The sequence below is a fragment of the Schistocerca serialis genome, chromosome 8, assembly GCF_023864345.2.
Source record: "Schistocerca serialis cubense isolate TAMUIC-IGC-003099 chromosome 8, iqSchSeri2.2, whole genome shotgun sequence".
NCBI classification, from domain to species: Eukaryota; Metazoa; Arthropoda; class Insecta; order Orthoptera; family Acrididae; genus Schistocerca; species Schistocerca serialis.
In genome coordinates this window covers 246,666,346-246,684,590 of record NC_064645.1, presented here as the reverse complement: position 1 = coordinate 246,684,590, position 18,245 = coordinate 246,666,346, and the positions used below count along the sequence as shown (strand labels likewise).

The following is an 18,245-nucleotide window of genomic DNA, read 5'->3' as shown; positions in this document are numbered from 1 at the left end:
TAATCATAATAGTAGGAGTAAATAACGAATGAAGACGTTGCGTTCGCGAGATTCCCTTGCGTCTCTGTTTAGAGTTTACAGAGCCCGTGACATTGACTTTAGGGGACTTCCTGTCAAGTTTATGTCATCCAGGACATGAGCGCATCAGCTGATTAACCCCTTGGGCGGCTGACGCAGTTTCCGAGGTAATTTTCTGGTGATCTCACTGCCATCAAGTGATGCCATCATCAGCCACGAATCCGTGACATTTACTGCGCATTCCGAGACGACTGCCACGCACCGACAGTGGGACGAAGCTGGCTTGCCTCCCATTCCTTGGGCCGCATCTCGTTGGCAAATAGACCCACATATAGCATTTAGTAATCGAGTACAGTTTGGATTAACGGCGGGAGGTCTTGTTGGCTGTAATGTTATTACCACTCCACGCTAAGTCCTTTGCATAGTGGCGAGGAGCGTAGCATTAGTTGCGCAGTCCTAGCGGCAAACATCAGCCGTGGCATTGTTAGGCCCGCATTAGTGGTCCAAAGTTTTTTGACAAATTTGTTGTAAAAGCTAGGGCAACGCTCTAACTTTTATAAAAGACACGCTGAAAGTACCTAGCATACCGTCAAAGTTTTTATAAAACGTCTTTTCAACAGGTATTTGACAAAAATCCTGTAGTCAAATACGGGCATTAGCGTGGCAAGTGAGCAAATGTTGGCAGTTCAGGCTGTAGCGTTGGAGCCAATTGATTTAGCTACAAGCTGTTGCGACTTAACGGCGCGGGGATCTATGTTACTAAACGGCTAAAATCTCCACGTCACCGTTGCCGGTTGCCAATCTAACGCTTCCAGGGCCACTAGTAGTTTGATTTTCAGTATTACATATGAGGCGCCTATAGCACGCCGTCGTCGATTTTGAGATTGTAGCATGTTTGCATGCTGCTGACATCTGTTGATCTTATGGTGAACCAAATTTATCTACGCAGTACCCCTACACTGTATATTTGATCATTTGCGAAAAGCTGTCTGACAGACTTCTGTGATATTAGCTTCAATAGGGACCCAAACCACAAATTTTCATTGTTGTACAACGGTCACTGGCTACACTGACGCCCATTTCTTCTTGAAAGGTGGAACCTCTTGAAGAGATCCCCGTACAAAAACCTCACTTGCCATGGTTTCAGTATTCCAGTCTGTAAAACGGATGCTGATTATTTCAGGGCCATTAAACACGTTATCGACTTCACTACCAAACCAAAAATTGGTGCACATGGCAACAATTTACATTTCAGAAGTTTTACGTTGATGAAGTTTTCAACCAGTTGCCAGGGATGAACTGTTGCTTAAAGTGACATATTCTTCAGTGGGGTTGTGTGAGACCACCATTTTCTTCAAGTCACATCGAAGGAGACGACAATTTATCTTCCGACATTTTGTAGATGCCTTGCAGAATCTAGTGTGAAAATACGCAGGCGGAAGGCAAATGTCAATCTTGAAACACAAAGGCTTAACTAAACTACTAGATCAAACTTGTGAAGAACCACATAGGCTTAACAAAGCTACTAGATTTCATGACTTAACAAAACCAGTATATTTCATGCCGGAAGTGCATTACTCGCGCAAACAAAGTTAACCCTCGGCGCGATGGCTGATGGGAGCGACCGTGAGGGCATTTCCCATTTACAGTCGCTCCCATCAGCCACTGCGCCGAGTGTCAACTTGTGCGAGTAATATGCAGTTTTTCTGACCTCAAGCCAGGTAAGGTGCTTAATGAAAATAATGATAACGAGGACCATGAAGTTTTGGGATAGGTGTGTGTGTGTGTGTGTGTGTGTGTGTGTGTGTGTGTGTGTGTGTGTGTGTGTGGTTGTATCTGCCCTTTATGTTCTGATTCTAGTGTCTCATTAATTACTAACAACACAACAGTCAGAAAAACACTGTCGCCACTAGCCTAGATGTGAAAATTGTGTGAACTAATATTAACAACAATAATAATAAACCTAAATATTAATTAAAATGTCATAAAGTAAAATGGGTTCATAATTTTTATAGGAAATATAGTGCGCTTAGAGTTGGTTAAATGTGTTTTCCTCAGAACTTTGTGTCTGTGCTTTGGACCTTTATGGTGCGCAGTGCCTCATAGAATCATTGATCTAATATAAAATGCTTTTGATGTACTCATTAAGAGATACAACCTAAACGTTAGGGATGTACCACAACAAGTACTGAAGTTAGAAACAGCGTATGTCTTGAGTCAGCGGAACTAACGGCGCCCAAACTACCCTGATTACATTCATGTAGTATCTGAGAGTGAGAACTATTAGCGGCTTCCAACAGATTATATACACAATTTCAAACCTTTACGGAACTTTTTCCCCGTGACAACCCCCCCCCCCCCCCCCCAACTCCCCGCTCCACCGTTTTCCGCCCGCACACAATCAAATAACGAAAGAAAAATCGACCAGAAGTTAATCGATACCCATCCATCCTCCGTTCGAACCCGCTCATGTCACTATTCTGGTTGGTTCACGGAGAAAAGCTGTGCCGGTGTGTTCCTGTTGGCTGCAAGAGTGGCAAGTGCGTACTGACCAATTAACGAACATGCTGTAATATGTTCGCACAATATGGTGAAATTTACTTTCGTCTGTTGTGAAGTGCTCTCCAAGACGGAATTTTCTGCGCCGTTAACAGTGCTCTCGGGCGTTTATAATGGGGCCAGCGTTCCTGTCAGGCGTGTTCTCATCTCTCTGCAGTACAGTCGCGTATTTTGTTGGGTACGGAAGGATGAGGAGAAATGAAATGCTGTTGGAGGGTAGGTGTCCTTGGGTGTTCCTCTGACTCTGTTAACAACACTCTCAGACAATTCTAAAAGTAACGATATTTTTCGTAAACGGCGTACTTTAGAAAATCTTATGGATTGCCAATCAAATTGGCGGATGTGATACAGATTCTGGACTCGAATTTGGAAAGAGCGATATCGAAATTATTGTTCAGCCATCCTGTTTTTCTGTAAATCGCTCTTGACAAAGACTGGGATGATTTCGTGAACAAGGCCTTAGCTGGTTTCTTTTTCTTCTTCTAATTCACATAACCACTTTTGAGTAACAGGCACTTTTTGTAGGCACAGTGTCCAGTCACATTAATGTTAACACGTGTCAAAAGTCAGAATAACTACCTTTCACAGTGCGGACCGCTGCGAGACGTACAGGAAGAAAGTCAGTGAGGTTCTGGAAGTACCGATGCGGTTCCATGCCGGCCCCACTGCTGTGGCCCGCTGCACTGTGCTTCTCGCTTGGGGGTCCCAGGCTCGTACAGTTCGATTGAGGTGGTCCCACAGGTTCTCGATTCGGTTTAAATCCGGGTGGTTTGGTGGCCAAGGGAAGTACGGTAAATTCACATTGGTGCTCTTCGAACCACGCACGTACACTGCTACCTGAGTGGCACGTTGTGTTTTCCTGTTAATAGATGCCATCATGCCGAGGGAAAACAAACGGCATGTAGACGCCGACGTGGTTCCCAAGGATAGATCCAAACTTGTCGTGATCCATTGTGCCTTCCAGATTGACGAGATCACCCAGGGAATGCCACGAAAACACTCCACAGGCCATATTGCTCGCTCCTCCGGCCTGAACCCTTCCTACGATTGTTGCAGGATGTTCGCTTTGAGGCGTTTTACGGCCGTCTGTTCGATGGAGCATAAAACGTCATTCATTTGAAAAGGCCACCTGTCGCCATTCGGTGGACCTCCAGTTGCGGTATTAGCGTGCAAATTCCAGCTTTCGTTGCCGATGAACTGGAGTCAGCATGGGTGCATAAACCAGGCACCTGCTGCGGAGGCCCATATGCAGCATCGTTCGCTGAACGGTCGTTGAAGAGACACTGTTGATAGCCCCTTAATTCGATGTTTCGGTGCCGTTTTTGGACAGCACGCTTTTACCATGCACGGTATATTTTAATCACAGCGGCACGCGAACAACCAGACTTTTTAGGAAATCCTTTCACCCTTAGGTAACGGCCTTGCCACAGTGGATACACCGGTTCCCGTTAGATCACCGAAGTTAAGCGCTGTCGGGCGTGGCCGGCACTTGGATGGGTGACCATCCGGGCCGCCATGCGCTGTTGCCATTTTTCGGGGTGCACTCAGCCTCGTGATGCCAATTGAGGAGCTACTCGACCGAATAGTAGCGGCTCCGGTCAAAGAAAACCATCGTAACGACCGGGAGATCGGTGTGCTGACCACACGCCCCTCCTATCCGCATCCTCAGTGAGGATGACACGGCGGTCGGATGGTCCCGATGGGCCACTTGCGGCCTGATGACGGAGTGTCACCATTGGCTCGAAAGCCAAAGATCATGCCCTTTTGGGTGTCGCATAAATCGCTCTATTTCGGCGTTACGACAAAGACTGTACTATTTTCAGCGCCCCCGGACACGCTTTATATACCCTACTCTGCCAGTGCTTCCACCTGCCGTTTGAGAGTCGAATTTTGACGTCGAACATAGGTGGTGGTCACGTTAACGTGACTGGATCGTGTATAAGGGGCAATGTAACGAAAACGAGACTGATGGGGAAAAAATGTAAGTAAACTGTTTATTATTTCAAAAGTAATAGCAGTAACTGTTAGTGTAGTATCTCACTGTCAGTTAAGACGGTCAGTGGCTTCATGGGAAAACGTTTGCGGTTGTCTGCGAAACCAGACTGAACGCAGGCAAACACTTCTTCGTCCGAAGCAAAACGACGGCCACGAATGTCTTCCTTCAGACTTCAAAAAATAGGAAAATCGCACTGGGAAAGAGCGGGACTGTATGGAGGATATGTAGGGGCTTCCCAGCAATACTTCTACAGGATTCAAGTACGCTGCAGAAGTATCGCTGGGAAAGCCTTTATGCACTGAAGAGCCAAAGAAACTTGTAAAACTGCCTGCACCAGTTTCAACAGTCCCCGTTGACATGCATGTCCATGGATTCATCAGGTTGTCTCTATACCCGTATGCGTCCATCCGCTCGATACAATTTGAAACGAGACTGGTCCGGCCAGGGAACATGTTTCCAGTCATCAACAGCCCAATTTCGGTGTTGGCGGGCTCAGGCGAGGAGTAAAGCTTTGTGTCGTGCAGTCATCAAGGGTACACGAGTGGGCCTTCGGCTCAGAAAGCCCATTCGATGATGTTTCGTTGAATGGTTCGCACACTGACACTTGTTGATGGCACAGCATTGAAATCTGCAGTAATTTGTGCAAGGGTTGCACTTCTATCACGTTGAACCATTCTCTTCAGTCGGCGTGGTCCCGCTCGTGCAGGATCTTTTTCCGGCCGCAGCGATGTTGGAGATTTGCTGTTTTCCTGATATTCACGGTACACTCGTGAAATGGTCGTACGGGAAAATCCCGACTTCGTCGCTACCTCGGAGATGCTGCGTCCCACCGCTCGTGCGCCGACTATAACACCACGTTCAAACTCACTCGAATCTTGATTCCCTACCATTGTAGCAGCAGTAACCGATCTAATAGCTGCGCCAGACAATTGTTGCCTTATACAGGCGTCGCCGACGGCAGCGCCGTATTCTGCGTGTTTACATATCTCTATATGTGAATACACATGCCTATACCAGCTTCTTTGGCGCTTCGCTGGCCGCGGTGGTCTAGCGGTTCTAGGCGCGCAGTCCGGAACCGCGCGACTGCTACGGTCGCAGGTTCGAATCCTGCCTCGGGCATGGATGTGTGTGATGTCCTTAGGTTAGTTAGGTTTAAGTAGTTCTAAGTTCTAGGGGACTGATGACCACAGATGTTAAGTCCCATAGTGCTCAGAGCCATTTGAACCATTTTCTTTGGCGCTTCAGTGTATATCCTCCATACAGTGCCGATCTCACCCTTTTGCGATTTCCATATTTTTTGAGCCGTGAAAATAGATAGTTGTGGCCGTCATTTGTACGCCTGGGTATAATCATGGATGTTTAGCCGCAAACATTTTTTATGGAAGGCATCGACCGTCTTGTCCCACAATGGGATAAATGTATTAATCTTTATGTCCATTACTTTTGAAATAATAAACAATTTATTCAGGTTTTCCTATCTTCCTTGTTAACCGCAAACAATTTTCATTGAAGTCATTGTCCGTGCTGCTTCACAACATGATAAATCTATTAACTTTTACGCCATTTTGAAATAATAATAATAGTTTGTTTACTTTTTCCCCATCTGTGTCATTTTCGTTTGATTGCCACTTATAGTTACTGCAGTCAAAACTGAAGGTCACTTGGGCCATGGTCGATGCAAATTACGTGACTTTTAGTCTCCGCCTGCGGGAGATTGTTCGAAGGTAAAACAGCAACTGCCTCAAGAAACTGCAGGGGCCCCGGAATTTATAGGGCTGTATAGAGGTGACTGGTTCTGATCCGTTTCCAACTGTTCTCGTTTGTTTTCCTGTGCGACATGCCTGAAACTAATAGCGTAAGAGCGCATGAAAGTGATAAGGCTCTTACGACCCTGTAAAGCCTACTCATACTGCCAAGTTAAGCGTGAGCGTGTGAATGGAATCTCACGATCGTTACCGCCACAGATAAGGTACGAAGGCCGCCACGCACAAACAGTCTAGCAAGTCAAATGGGCCTGCCCTGAGGGAAGCTGGGGAAGCTGAGAGAGATGGACTGGCGTGGCTCAACCGGTCCGGTAGGGTTTTCGGCAGGCCCACAATGCACGACGCCGAGTCACAGAGCTGGTACTCGGCCTTCTCGTGTGTGGGAGCCGTAGGCTGCTGGTGGGATGCAGCGTTCCCAGTGACTGGAGATATGTGCATATCATTCTCGCTTTCAGGACTAGTCGTCGAACAGACACACACCACGATAGTTTTATATCACTGACGTCTATGGTAGAGTTGTAAAACACTTTCTGTTCTCGTCCAGGTCAGTGCTGTGTTCCTTAATTTCCGGAATGCGTTCGATACAGTTCGGCACTGTCGCCTAATGACAAAAATGCAGGCGTACGGTATAACAGACCAGCAAATAGAACACAACATGTCATTCTTAACGGACAGAAATCTTAAGAGTAAAACTTATTTTGGACGTTCCACAAGGGAGTGTTTTTGGACCATTACTATTCACTCTGCATTTAAAAAAGCTAGTGGATAACATCAGAATCTGGATGAGGCTGTTTGCGAGTAATGCTGCTGTGCATGGAGAAATGGAAACGTTAGAAAATTATAGCGAAAGAAGGATCACCTCGGAGTCGCTGCTTGATGCTGGGACTGGCAAAAAAAAAAAAAAAAACAGATTTAACGTGTTGCGCATACATAATGGAAATTCTAGTTATTGCGTGATTACAAAAAGGCACAACAATCACTGGAATATCTAGTAATGTGCATCCGGAACGATTTAAAGTGGAACTACGACATGGAACTAATCACATGTAAGGCGGACATCAGATGAAGATTCGCCGGAAGAATCCTCAGGAAATGTAGTCCAGTAACAAAGAAGATGGCTTACAGAACCCTCTTTCGATCAATACACGAATATTGCTCATCAGTCTTGGATCGGTATGAGGCAGGATTGATAGGGGAAATCGAAAAGATCCAAAGAAGAGCAGTGAATTTTGTTGTCACGGAGATGCTCATGCAACTCCAGTGGCAGGCGCCGTAGGAGAGGCGTCCTGCGTTACGATGTGGTTTACTGTCAAAATCCCGAGAGCGCACGTTCCTAGAAGAGTCGAGCAATATATTGCTTCCTTCTGCGTATATCTCGCGGAAAGGCCATGAAGGTAAAATTAGAGAGATTCGAGCTCAGACGGAGGTGTTTACCTACAGTTTTTATTCCCGTCCACGATTTACGACTGGACGCACACGAGAAGGTAGCTTGCGGATGTAGCTGTAGATTTAGTAGACGTAGACGGGGAATACGACACGCCGAACCACGCCGGTCCACTTACGGCAAGGTTTGGCTGCATCGATTGTGCTTGGCGGCTTGTGTCTTGAATTTAAGTTAAATCACAGGTTCTCAACAAAGACCTAATGTCTGGTAATAGCGATAACGTTTCATATGTTACTTTTTTGGAAACGATGTGTCCCTATTTCCGCGCTATCCGTGGAAAAGCCAGAACTGCCATATGATTGTGTTTTGGTGAATAAGTCGCGGATAATGTTCTTGGCAGAGATGCAAACACTCAAATTACGAAGCAGGCAATAGCTGCACCATCAACCAAAAACGAGGGAACAGTCGTGGCAGCATTCCACACAACCGACGGTTTAGAGAACAATATTGACGAAAAGGAACCACCGAGATATTGAAGGAAGAAATTATTTATTTGTTTTTGTCATTCTTTTTTTATGATGTGCTTTTGTTAACGGCATTCATAAGGTCGTGGAAAAATGAGACTTAATAACGCTTCTTATTGTTTCCGTTTTTGCGAAAACATCATAGAAATGTAATTAAAAAATAAAATTGAAAAGCAAGACGATCGAAATCGGCTATTGCGGGAGAAACACTTCTAAGTGGAGCTCTCATTCCAGGCTCCTCTGTCGTTATGTTTAAATAAGAACTCCGCGATCAGGCACGGAGGATCAACCGAAACGGATTCAGCGGTGCGTTGACAACAGGTTTATTCATTTATTTATTTATCGTGTGCTGAAAATTATATTACCTTTATGGACAAATGTGCTGACTCACAAGTTAGTACAATCTTACGTCTCCACATCTACTTCCCTGATCGATTTTATGGCTCCATCCGATGCGTGCTGAATATTCGTTGTCGTTCCTTTGCACGCTCGAAGAGGACTGTCAGCAACGATGTGATGGATTGACTGTAAGGAGGCATCAGTCACAAGTTGCAGGACTAGCCCATCCCCGCTTTACATTAGGATACCACATTTGCCTTGTCCGGTTCGTGTCTGTTGATGTCTGGGGGTGATCGAATCCAAAATATCCGTGTTGAAGGGTTCTCAATTAGACATTTGTTGACTGTTGATGATAGCTCGCACTGGATTTTCCGTGAATGGTTGACAAAGGGGGCCCAACAAGGTTGTTTGATGTGCAATATGACGGTTGTCTTTATTTCAAACGTTTGTACTCTGCTTGTGCAATATCTATGAATGTGAAGCTAAGAGACCCCCAGGAGAGCTTCTGATCTTTGTACTCTGAATACATCCCCTAATTGTCCGCATTGCCTGATTGAGTTACACGTCTATCTTCTTAGTGTGAGCACTTTTGATCCAGAACGAGCAGCACTGTACAGCAATAGAGTATCATAAAGCTAAGGCTATGGCTCTTAAAATCTGAGCAATAGATCCTTTCTACTTTAGCAGCTACGTTTCAAAGATGCTGCTTGCAAGTTAGAGTTCTATCTAATGTTATTCCAAGGTATATTTTTGTCTACTGCATTAAGACTTAGGCCATTGCGTCTGACGTCAGCCATTACTGTTTGCTGAGGATATAGGCGAAGGCACCATTTCTTGAAAGATGCATCCAAAACTTGAAAAGAGTTTGAAACGTATATCAACAGAAGTAAAACAAGGGTGGTGAAATACACAGTCCAGTCACATTAATGGGACCACCTGTTAAAAACTTGAGCATCCAATTTTTTTTTTTTTTTTTTTTTTTTACACGGACATTCAGGAAGAGAGTCAGTGGCATCGTCCTGGATGATTACGGCAGGGACGTCGAGCCATCCTCCCGACTCCATTGCCGTGACCATCTTCACTAGGTTTCTGGGTCGAGGATTAATGGCACGAACAGACCTATAGGCGTGGTCCCACAGATTATCGCTAGGGTTCTGATATGGGGACTTTGGTTGCCACGGGTGAACGCTGCTCTTCAAGACATCCATGTACCCTGCGAGCTCTGTGACACGCTGCATTGTCCTGCTGGTAGATGCTATGGTGCAGGGGAAAAACAGACTGCATATAGAGGTGGACATGCTGTGTAAACGATCATGCATACGTGTGTTGATCCATTGTGCCTTACAGAATGACGAGAACACCCGGGTATGCCATAAAAACATTCTCCAGACCATAACAGTCCCTCCTCAGGCCTGGAGCCTTCCGACGATTGTTGCAGAGCGTTATTCGCCATTGACCATCTGTCTGATGAAAAGGCCACCTGTCGCCACCAGTGTAGTTGCGGTATTGGCGCGAAAATCCCAGCCGCCGTCAGCATGTAGACGACGCAGGCGTCTGCTGAGGAGGCCCATACATACCAACGTGGTATGTGGTGCACCACAGTTGCGTCGGCGCCGGTTTTAGATAGTGCCATTTTGGCACGGACGGCGTTCTTTAACCACTCTTTACAAACTTAGCCGTTTCGGAAGTGCTTCCACCCTTGACCCGAAAGCCAATGATAATGATCTTTTGGACGTCAGATAAATCGCTCCGTTTCCGCATTTCCAGAACGACTCCATTGTTTTCCGCGTCCCCGTAACACGCTTTATATACCGTCCCGTGCTAGTTCTGCCACCGGTGATCACATTAATGTGAGTGGACCGTGTAAATCAGGCGACGCTGAGGCAATTAAATTAGGAAAAACTAAAAATAATAAGTGACTTTTTCTTATTCGGGCATCAGGATAACTGAAAACCATGGATCTAAAATGCAGACTAGCAGAAGAATGAATAGACTTTCTAAAAATGAGAAATACTGATTAACGTCGAATATAAATTTAAATTTTAGTAAATTTTAGGCAGTCTTCTGTCGAGGCATTTTTTCTGGAGCGTAGCGTTGTACAGAAGTGCAATGTGGACGACGAATTAGAGAACAGAAGCTTTTGAAATATGCTACAGGAGAATACAGAAGTTAGGCGGGTAAACCGGACAATTACGAAAAAGTACTGAATCGCATGGGAGATGGGGATAAATGACACTACTTTAGTAAAAGAAGGAATCGTTTTTAAGACTTATCCCAAGGCATGAAGGAGTAGCCAGTTTGGTAGTCGAGGGAAGTACGAGGAATAAAATTTATTGGGGACCAGGGCTTGACTACAGCAAGCAGGTTGAAATGAATGTAGTTGCAATAGCTACGCAGTAGTTATGCATATCTGAACGGGTTTGCGCATGATAGACTAGTATGAAGAGCTTCTTCAAACCAGTCTTCCGCCTGATGGCCACAACAACAACAGAACATCGAAAAAACATATGTAATTAAAGCTTCCGCGTCAACCGTTATGTCCCGTAAAGTAAATTCTTTACCCTGAGACGACTAGCAGAGCACTGGCGTGAACTCACCGCCGACGCGATAAAGATCAGGGAAAGATTATCTTTGATTCATTCTGGCAGGCTGCCTCTGGTAGGGGCGAACCTGTTTGTACCGGGTCCTGTCGCCTTGGACTACTCAGGCTCATTCATAGTGCCGGCTCAGACTGCCGACAGCCACTGGGCAGGTATTCTCTCTTTGCGGACTGGAGAGCGAGCAGGCGAGTCCTCACTCACCCTCCACAGCTACCTCACCAGGAGCGCCATAGGGGTTTCACAAAGTTTTACGAGGGTGAGTCAAAAACTAATGTCTCCTGTGCCGTAAAAAATTGAATAGTGAACGTATAACAGCAGAATTAGTACAGATAATAGCCTGAACTGCCCTCTACTCAACACTGCCGTTCAACATAGTCACCACGCGATTGTACACATTTGCGCCACTGTTGACGCAGCTATCAGATCAAGTTTGGAAAAATTCAGGGTTTTTCTTTTTGATTAATGATTTTAGAAACCCAGGTTTCGCCGTTAATTGTGAACTCTTGCGTGTCTGTCTCCCCGAATCACTTCATCAGCATATCTTCGATTGACATGACATATTGTCGCCTGGCAGCTGTGCGGTTTACCTGCAATCTGTTTCTCCGCTGCCAACTTCTTCATCCACCACCCCACATTGCTGAGGTTCATTACAGCGTCCCCATGCACATTCTTCATGGATGAAGTTAAAACAGCTTTAAAATCGTGGATCGAGAAGCAAACCCTGAATTTTTCCAAATGCTTCGATTGTCAGGGTTAGACGATGGCGCAAGTGTATACAAACGCATGATGATTATGGAGGACCATAGTGTTGTGTAGGTGTCTGTTCAGGCCATGACCCACACTAATTCCGGTGTTATATATTCGGTAGTAATTTTTTTAAATATTTGATTGTTTTGTGACAAAGGAGACATTACTCTTGATCCGCCCTTGTAACAATCCTGTGGCTGCGTGCATTAAGGAAACGCAGTGCACTGGCACGCCCCGGAATTTATTATTTTTGATCAAATGAGTTAACGCTATAAGGAATACAGAATTTAGCAACTAATATAAGGGACGCATAAGACACACACTCAAACACGATCTGTATGTATCATCGCAAATTGCACTGCACTGCACCTCGAGACGGGAAACTGACTCTTTAGTCATCCTGCACGGCATTTGTTGCGCTCTTGCAGGGAGGGCCTTTTGGAACCCAACAGTTGTCCTACAGGATGACTTGAACGAGTTTCCCATCTGGCAGTTAAGTACAACGCTTATAGTGATTTACTTTGATTCTGTTCGAGGGCGTTTCGTGCGTTGTTTGGATTAGATACTAATTTCTGTACTCTGGATAATGTTAATGCATTTAATGGAAAGAAAACACCCCTCGGTTCTACCTACGCTCGGCGTCGCCACTGGTTTTAAAAGCGAGCTGCGAAATATTGGTGTAACCTGTTGGTGTAGCTTGTAGGTGCTCTTTGAGAGATGTAACTTGGTAGAGGGAGTGTGCGACTCACTTTTTCGCTCTTCATTTTTCAGGTTTTTACCCGCTTGCACGTACTATGGTCAAAAATCACGGCGAACCAGCTACACCACCCACTCTTCTGCTTACGTGACAATTACTTGGCTGTTCTGATTACGGTTTATCAACGCGCTCAAGCACGGTTAGCTATACTTCATCATAGTAAGTTTATCCATAATATAAACAAATGCCTGCTCAGCGAAATTCGTTAGCCGCAGGCTCTGCCTTTGTGTCCGTTTGCGTTGTTTTTCTAGCGTGAGAATGTGTGAACTTGCTTCGTATTCTGCAGTGAAACGTAGACAGAGAAGGTTGAAAAGCGACAAGAAATTGTGCTTTGTCGTTTCAACTGAGTCATCCGTCGCTTCTTCGTAGCACAGTATAATAAATGAAAAGCACAACATTGGGTGTGGTCTGCAGGATTAATTTATTGAGTTTTCGGGCTACAAGTCCAACATAGGACTTTAACTGACTATCGAAGTCAAAGAAGTTAACAATATTTACAGACAACAATGGAAAAGATGTTACTAATCTAGACTGGCTCAAACACCGTCGAGTATATGCCATCTTCGACAGTGCGGCGGCAATGCATTTAGAAAGGTAAGAAGTTGAACACCAAATAAATATAAAGGCAGCAAACAAGGAAAAACATTAACACTAAAATCGAAGAAACAGTGCCTGTACAACACTTTGCGTTTTTTTAAATTCGCAGTTACTGTTCTCTATAGGCACTGTTTTCCGAATGTAGTGTTTGTTTTTCCTGGTATTCTCCCTTTATATCTATTTATTTTTCAACTTTTTACCTTTTTAATTGCATTACTACTGCAATGTCAGATATCATATTTACTGTGTGTATGTGTGTGTGTGTGTGTGTGTGTGTGTGTGTGTGTGTGTGTGTGTGTGTGTGTGTACGCGCGCGTGCGCCTCAGTCTAGAAGTGTAACATCGTGTCCATTGTTACTTGTGAATATTGCAACTTCTTTGACGACGATAGTGAAACTCTGATAATGGCCTTATAAGCCGAAAACCGGTTAATTAAATAAATCCTTCCTGTATAACATAAACAGTGTTTTGCTTTTCATTTATTATTGTGATTTATGATTACGAGAATTCATTTAGTCAAAAATGTGTGTGGACTCCTAAGGGACCAAGCTACTGAGGTCATCGGTCTCTAGACTTGCCCACTGCTTAAACTAACTTACGCTAAGAACAATCTATGCCCGAGGGAGGACTCTTGAGCCTCCGGCGGGAGGGACCGTTCAATCCGTGACATGGCGCCTCTAGCCGCTCGGCCATTCCGCGCGGGAATTCATTTATTATTATGATTTAGGTTTACGGGAAGTTTTCAGCAAAAAATGCGTCACTGCGGATATGGCGGATTTCAAAAATAAAAACGTGTGAAAAAGGGAAAACAGAACACAAGTCCACTCCTGACTAATCATCACTTGCGCTAATGCCAACGACGGACGGGAAGGGCAGTTTAGCTGCATGTTAGTTGCGCTAGTAAAGCTCATTCTACACGAGCCAAATCAGATTACTCGCGGTGGGTGCTGGTCAAGTTACTGCTTATAAATTGGCCGCCAACTACGCAGCGAATGAGTCTGTTACGTCACTGACAAATGTGCCGAGTGTATAGTTAAAAAATATGTATATACTGAAGACTGCGCATGTGGAGAAACAGCGGGCGGCTGCGTCGTCTGCTAACATCGGAAGTTAACCCATTCTCACTGCCTTAGTCAAATTATATTAATTGATTTTGTGCTTTTATGTCTTGTTATACTTTATCTTGTCGGGTGCTTTGTTTTCGTGAAACGTTGCGAAGATTGCATGAGGACTTTGTATTATTGGTGTTCTCCCAAAAGCGAGACCAAATATTTGAAAGCAAGTTTTGCAACACTGGACATAGAAAAAGCTTATACTGTGCATAAAGACGACTGTAAATAGATGAAAAACGATTTAATGAAAATTGTTTCACCGGTGAAAAAGTAAGATATACTGAACGAGAGGAATAGTGTCGTTGTTATTTCGCACTTAAAAAACAAGATGGAAAATATAAAGTAAATAGGCGGTGCCTTGAAAATGTTGATTGTGTTTGTGTGTATACATGGTGATTCCGCTATGACATTACACGCTTTCAGGGATGATGGTCAAGGGCAAATGTATCAGTTTGAGGTCAGGGATCATGGTCCGGAAACGACCAGGTCGAAAGTTATAAGCAAAAATCATTGGACATTGGAAAGTTCCTTTGGGACCAAACTGTTGAGGTCATTGGTCCCTAGGCTTACACACTACTTAATCTGACTTAAACTAACTAACGCTAAGGACAACACACGCACCCATGCCCGAGGGAGGACTCGAACCTTCTACGAGCGAGCCGCGTGAACCGTGGTAAGGCACCTTAGCCCTCGCGGCTACCTCTCGCGGCCGAAATTCATTCTGACACCTCTGGCAGTGGAGTAACGGTAGTCTTGTTGCTAAGACTGTAGGGTAGGGAACTTTTCAGAGTTGGTAGTATGGACCAAATAAGAACAAAATGTCCTGTAAATATCTGCTCTAAAATGCACAGATTAAGATCTATGGGCACTTGTTCAGTAGAAGAGATGTGTTCCACAGCATCGAAGTTGAACAAGTGCTAGTAGCTCTCCACTGAGCACTTTGGAGTTTGGAATCGGCCGGGTTGGCCGAGCGGTTCTAGGCGCTTCAGTCTGGAACCGCGCGACCGCTTCGATCGCAGGTTCGAATCCTGCCTCGGGCATGGATGTGTGTGATGTCCTTAGGTTAGTTAGGTTTAAGTAGTTGTAAGTTCTAGGGGACTGATGACCTCAGATGTTAAATCCCGTAGTGCTCAGAGCCATTTGAACCATTTAGCCAGCCAGCAGTTTGGAGGTCATGTTTACTTGTCATTTTCGTCTTATTGTCATCCATATGCCATCTCTGAAAGTTGCCTATCCTACAATCACAGCAACAACAGTATCAGTACGTGTATTCTACTGTCAGAGGTATCAGAACGGGTTTTGCTTAGAACTTTCGACTCATTCGTTTCCGGTACAGGGTCCCTTGCCTCAAATTGATATATTTACCCTTCTTCATCATTCATGAAAGCTTGTAACATCATTGCGGAATCAGCCTGTGTATGTCCTCGAGCAAATAAATGTAGATATTTAGTGACATGTGAGCGGCACATCTTTCAGTACTTTGCATAATGGAAAATTTGCTATACGATGTTTGTCAAGAATATTAACTAAGAATTTTTGTTTAGGCATCAGTAAACTTTGTCATTAATAGCTCCTTCATTCTATTACTGTATTTCGACTAATTATTAGAAGGAGGGTTCCTCGTAATCTCAGTTTCACGGTTCAGGGTGGCAAATCACACAGCAAACAGTTCCCACAAAGCAGACAAGTTTATCACTGACGTTAAACAGAAATGGCCATTGCTGAAAGACGAGACGCAGTAGAGGAATAATACGCCAGGGGCACGCTGCAGTGGACTAGATTGCTACAAGTATTCAATTGAGACTTCAAAATCGATCGTATAAAATGGACTTGAGCCGATGCGCGGGACGTGAGGCTACAGCTGAAACGTACCTTGTAAACGTGCAAACGCTGAGGAATACATGGCACATCGGTAACTTCTGTGTTAAACTTAGGACGAAGAGCATACTAGTGTGGACGCATCTAGTAGGAGTTGGACGTGTGGCGGACGTGCCATCGCGGCCGGTTTCGCTATCTGGCCAAGCCGCGACCGGTGCTTACGTCACCCTCCGGAATACTGCGTTACGCTGCTGGTCGCCGGCAGCATAGACCGCCCTTACCGACGGCCTCCGCGCTATTAATACGCAACACGTCTTATCCATCGACAGCCGGACTACTGACGAAGTTGCCCCAGTGTCAGGAGGAGAAAATAGCGGCTATTCACGAAAATATCCCACTGACTCACCTTAACAACGCGCGGCCTCTTGAGCAGCTAGGTTCGACGTCTTTTTGGATATTGAAAACGCTTACATAGACGTACGATCCTTTGAATAAAAATGATAAGAAGAAAGATTACCATTTAAACTCACCCCCCCCCCCCAACACACACGAACTATAAATCGCTTGCAACAACTTGCTTGTTGCGACCCCTCCGCACACTATCGATATATCAGTATTCGAACGCCGCTGTATCGTGAACTTCAGCTACGGAAAATGACAGTTGATATCCGTATGTCGAGCAATCCTTCCAAAAGAAAAAACAATGGCCTTGCGTGTGAGTAGGACACTCATTCCGTACAAACTTAATTGGCTCAAAATGGTTCAAACGGCTCTGAGCACTATGGGACTTAACTGCTGTGGTCATCAGTCCTCTAGAACTTACAACTACTTAAACCTAACTAACCTAAGGACACCACACACATCCATGCCCGAGGCAGGATTCGAACCTGCGACCGTAGCGGCCATGCGGTTCCAGACTGTAGCGCCTAGAACCGCACGGCCACTCCGGCCGGCCACACACTTAATTACGTAAGGTACATGGACAGTTTATCTATTAGTAGAATTGAGGACATTGACGTATTTTTCGTGTCATCAACATTGATACTAGCGAGATATCAGCCCCAGGGATTCCAAGAACTTCGAGAATGTTTTAATTTGAAGTTTGAAGTCGGATAACAGATGGCAAAAGTAATACTTTTTTCGCGTGATGTAAGTACTTATTAACAATTTCGGATTTTCTCCTTTACTTGTACAGTGAAACCTTGTTTCATGCCAAATTTGATGATGCTATATCAGCAGGAAGTACCTATGGATTTTGATGAGTGAGTTTTCGAGTATCAATATATGTGACATGCCCGTATATTTTGATTGCTTTGATTGAAAAGTTTAAAATTTTACATCGTCAAGGGACAACAGACGTCATTGACATAAATGTGAAGTTGATGCGCCAAACTATTCCAGAGAAAAAAGATCTTAACGGACGGACAAACAGACAGACGGATAAAAAAGACAAAATATTTTTTCATGTTATATAATGACAGATTAAGAATTTTCGGATTTTTTTCCTTTACATGTTCTGCGAAACCTGCCAAATGTCATTGTTTTATGTCAACAGGATGTAGTGAGTTTTCAAGTATCAAAATATATGACATTGATTGCATCGACTTAGAAGGTTAAAATTTTTGCACTCCAAGGAACTATGGATCTTAATATGTGACATAAGTTTGAAAGTGATACGTCTAATCGTTCTTGAGAAAAAAGGTTCTTAACAGTCGGACAGAGAGACAAGAAAGCGATTCTATAATAAGGGGTTCATTTTTAGAGATTGAGGCACGGAACCCAAAAAAGTGGGAACTGAAATTTATTAAATTTGTTTTGGAGTGCTTTCCTTGGAAATTGTAGGCTGTTATAGAATACATTATATTTTTCGTCGATGGCAACTGTGTTGTGTACATCTTTCAGTCCTTTTTTATTTATTAGACTCAAAGCTTTAACTACGGGTATTTACAAATGGTTTCGCTAGCTCGATGTTTGTACAGAAGTGTTATCGGTAGCAGAATTACTCGTTTCCATAACTCGTCTTTTAAAGTGT

The 18,245-nt window shown here is 44.4% G+C and overlaps 1 protein-coding gene and 1 pseudogene across 6 annotated transcripts in view; both read left to right on the top strand.

Annotated features, from left to right (window-relative positions):
- The window catches only part of LOC126416139 (mesocentin-like), a 614,335-nt gene that overhangs the window by 413,927 nt on the left and 182,163 nt on the right, over positions 1-18,245 (top strand). The gene's annotated exons all lie outside the window — the stretch shown is intronic.
- LOC126417198 (5S ribosomal RNA) lies at positions 3,989-4,106 on the top strand (annotated as a pseudogene).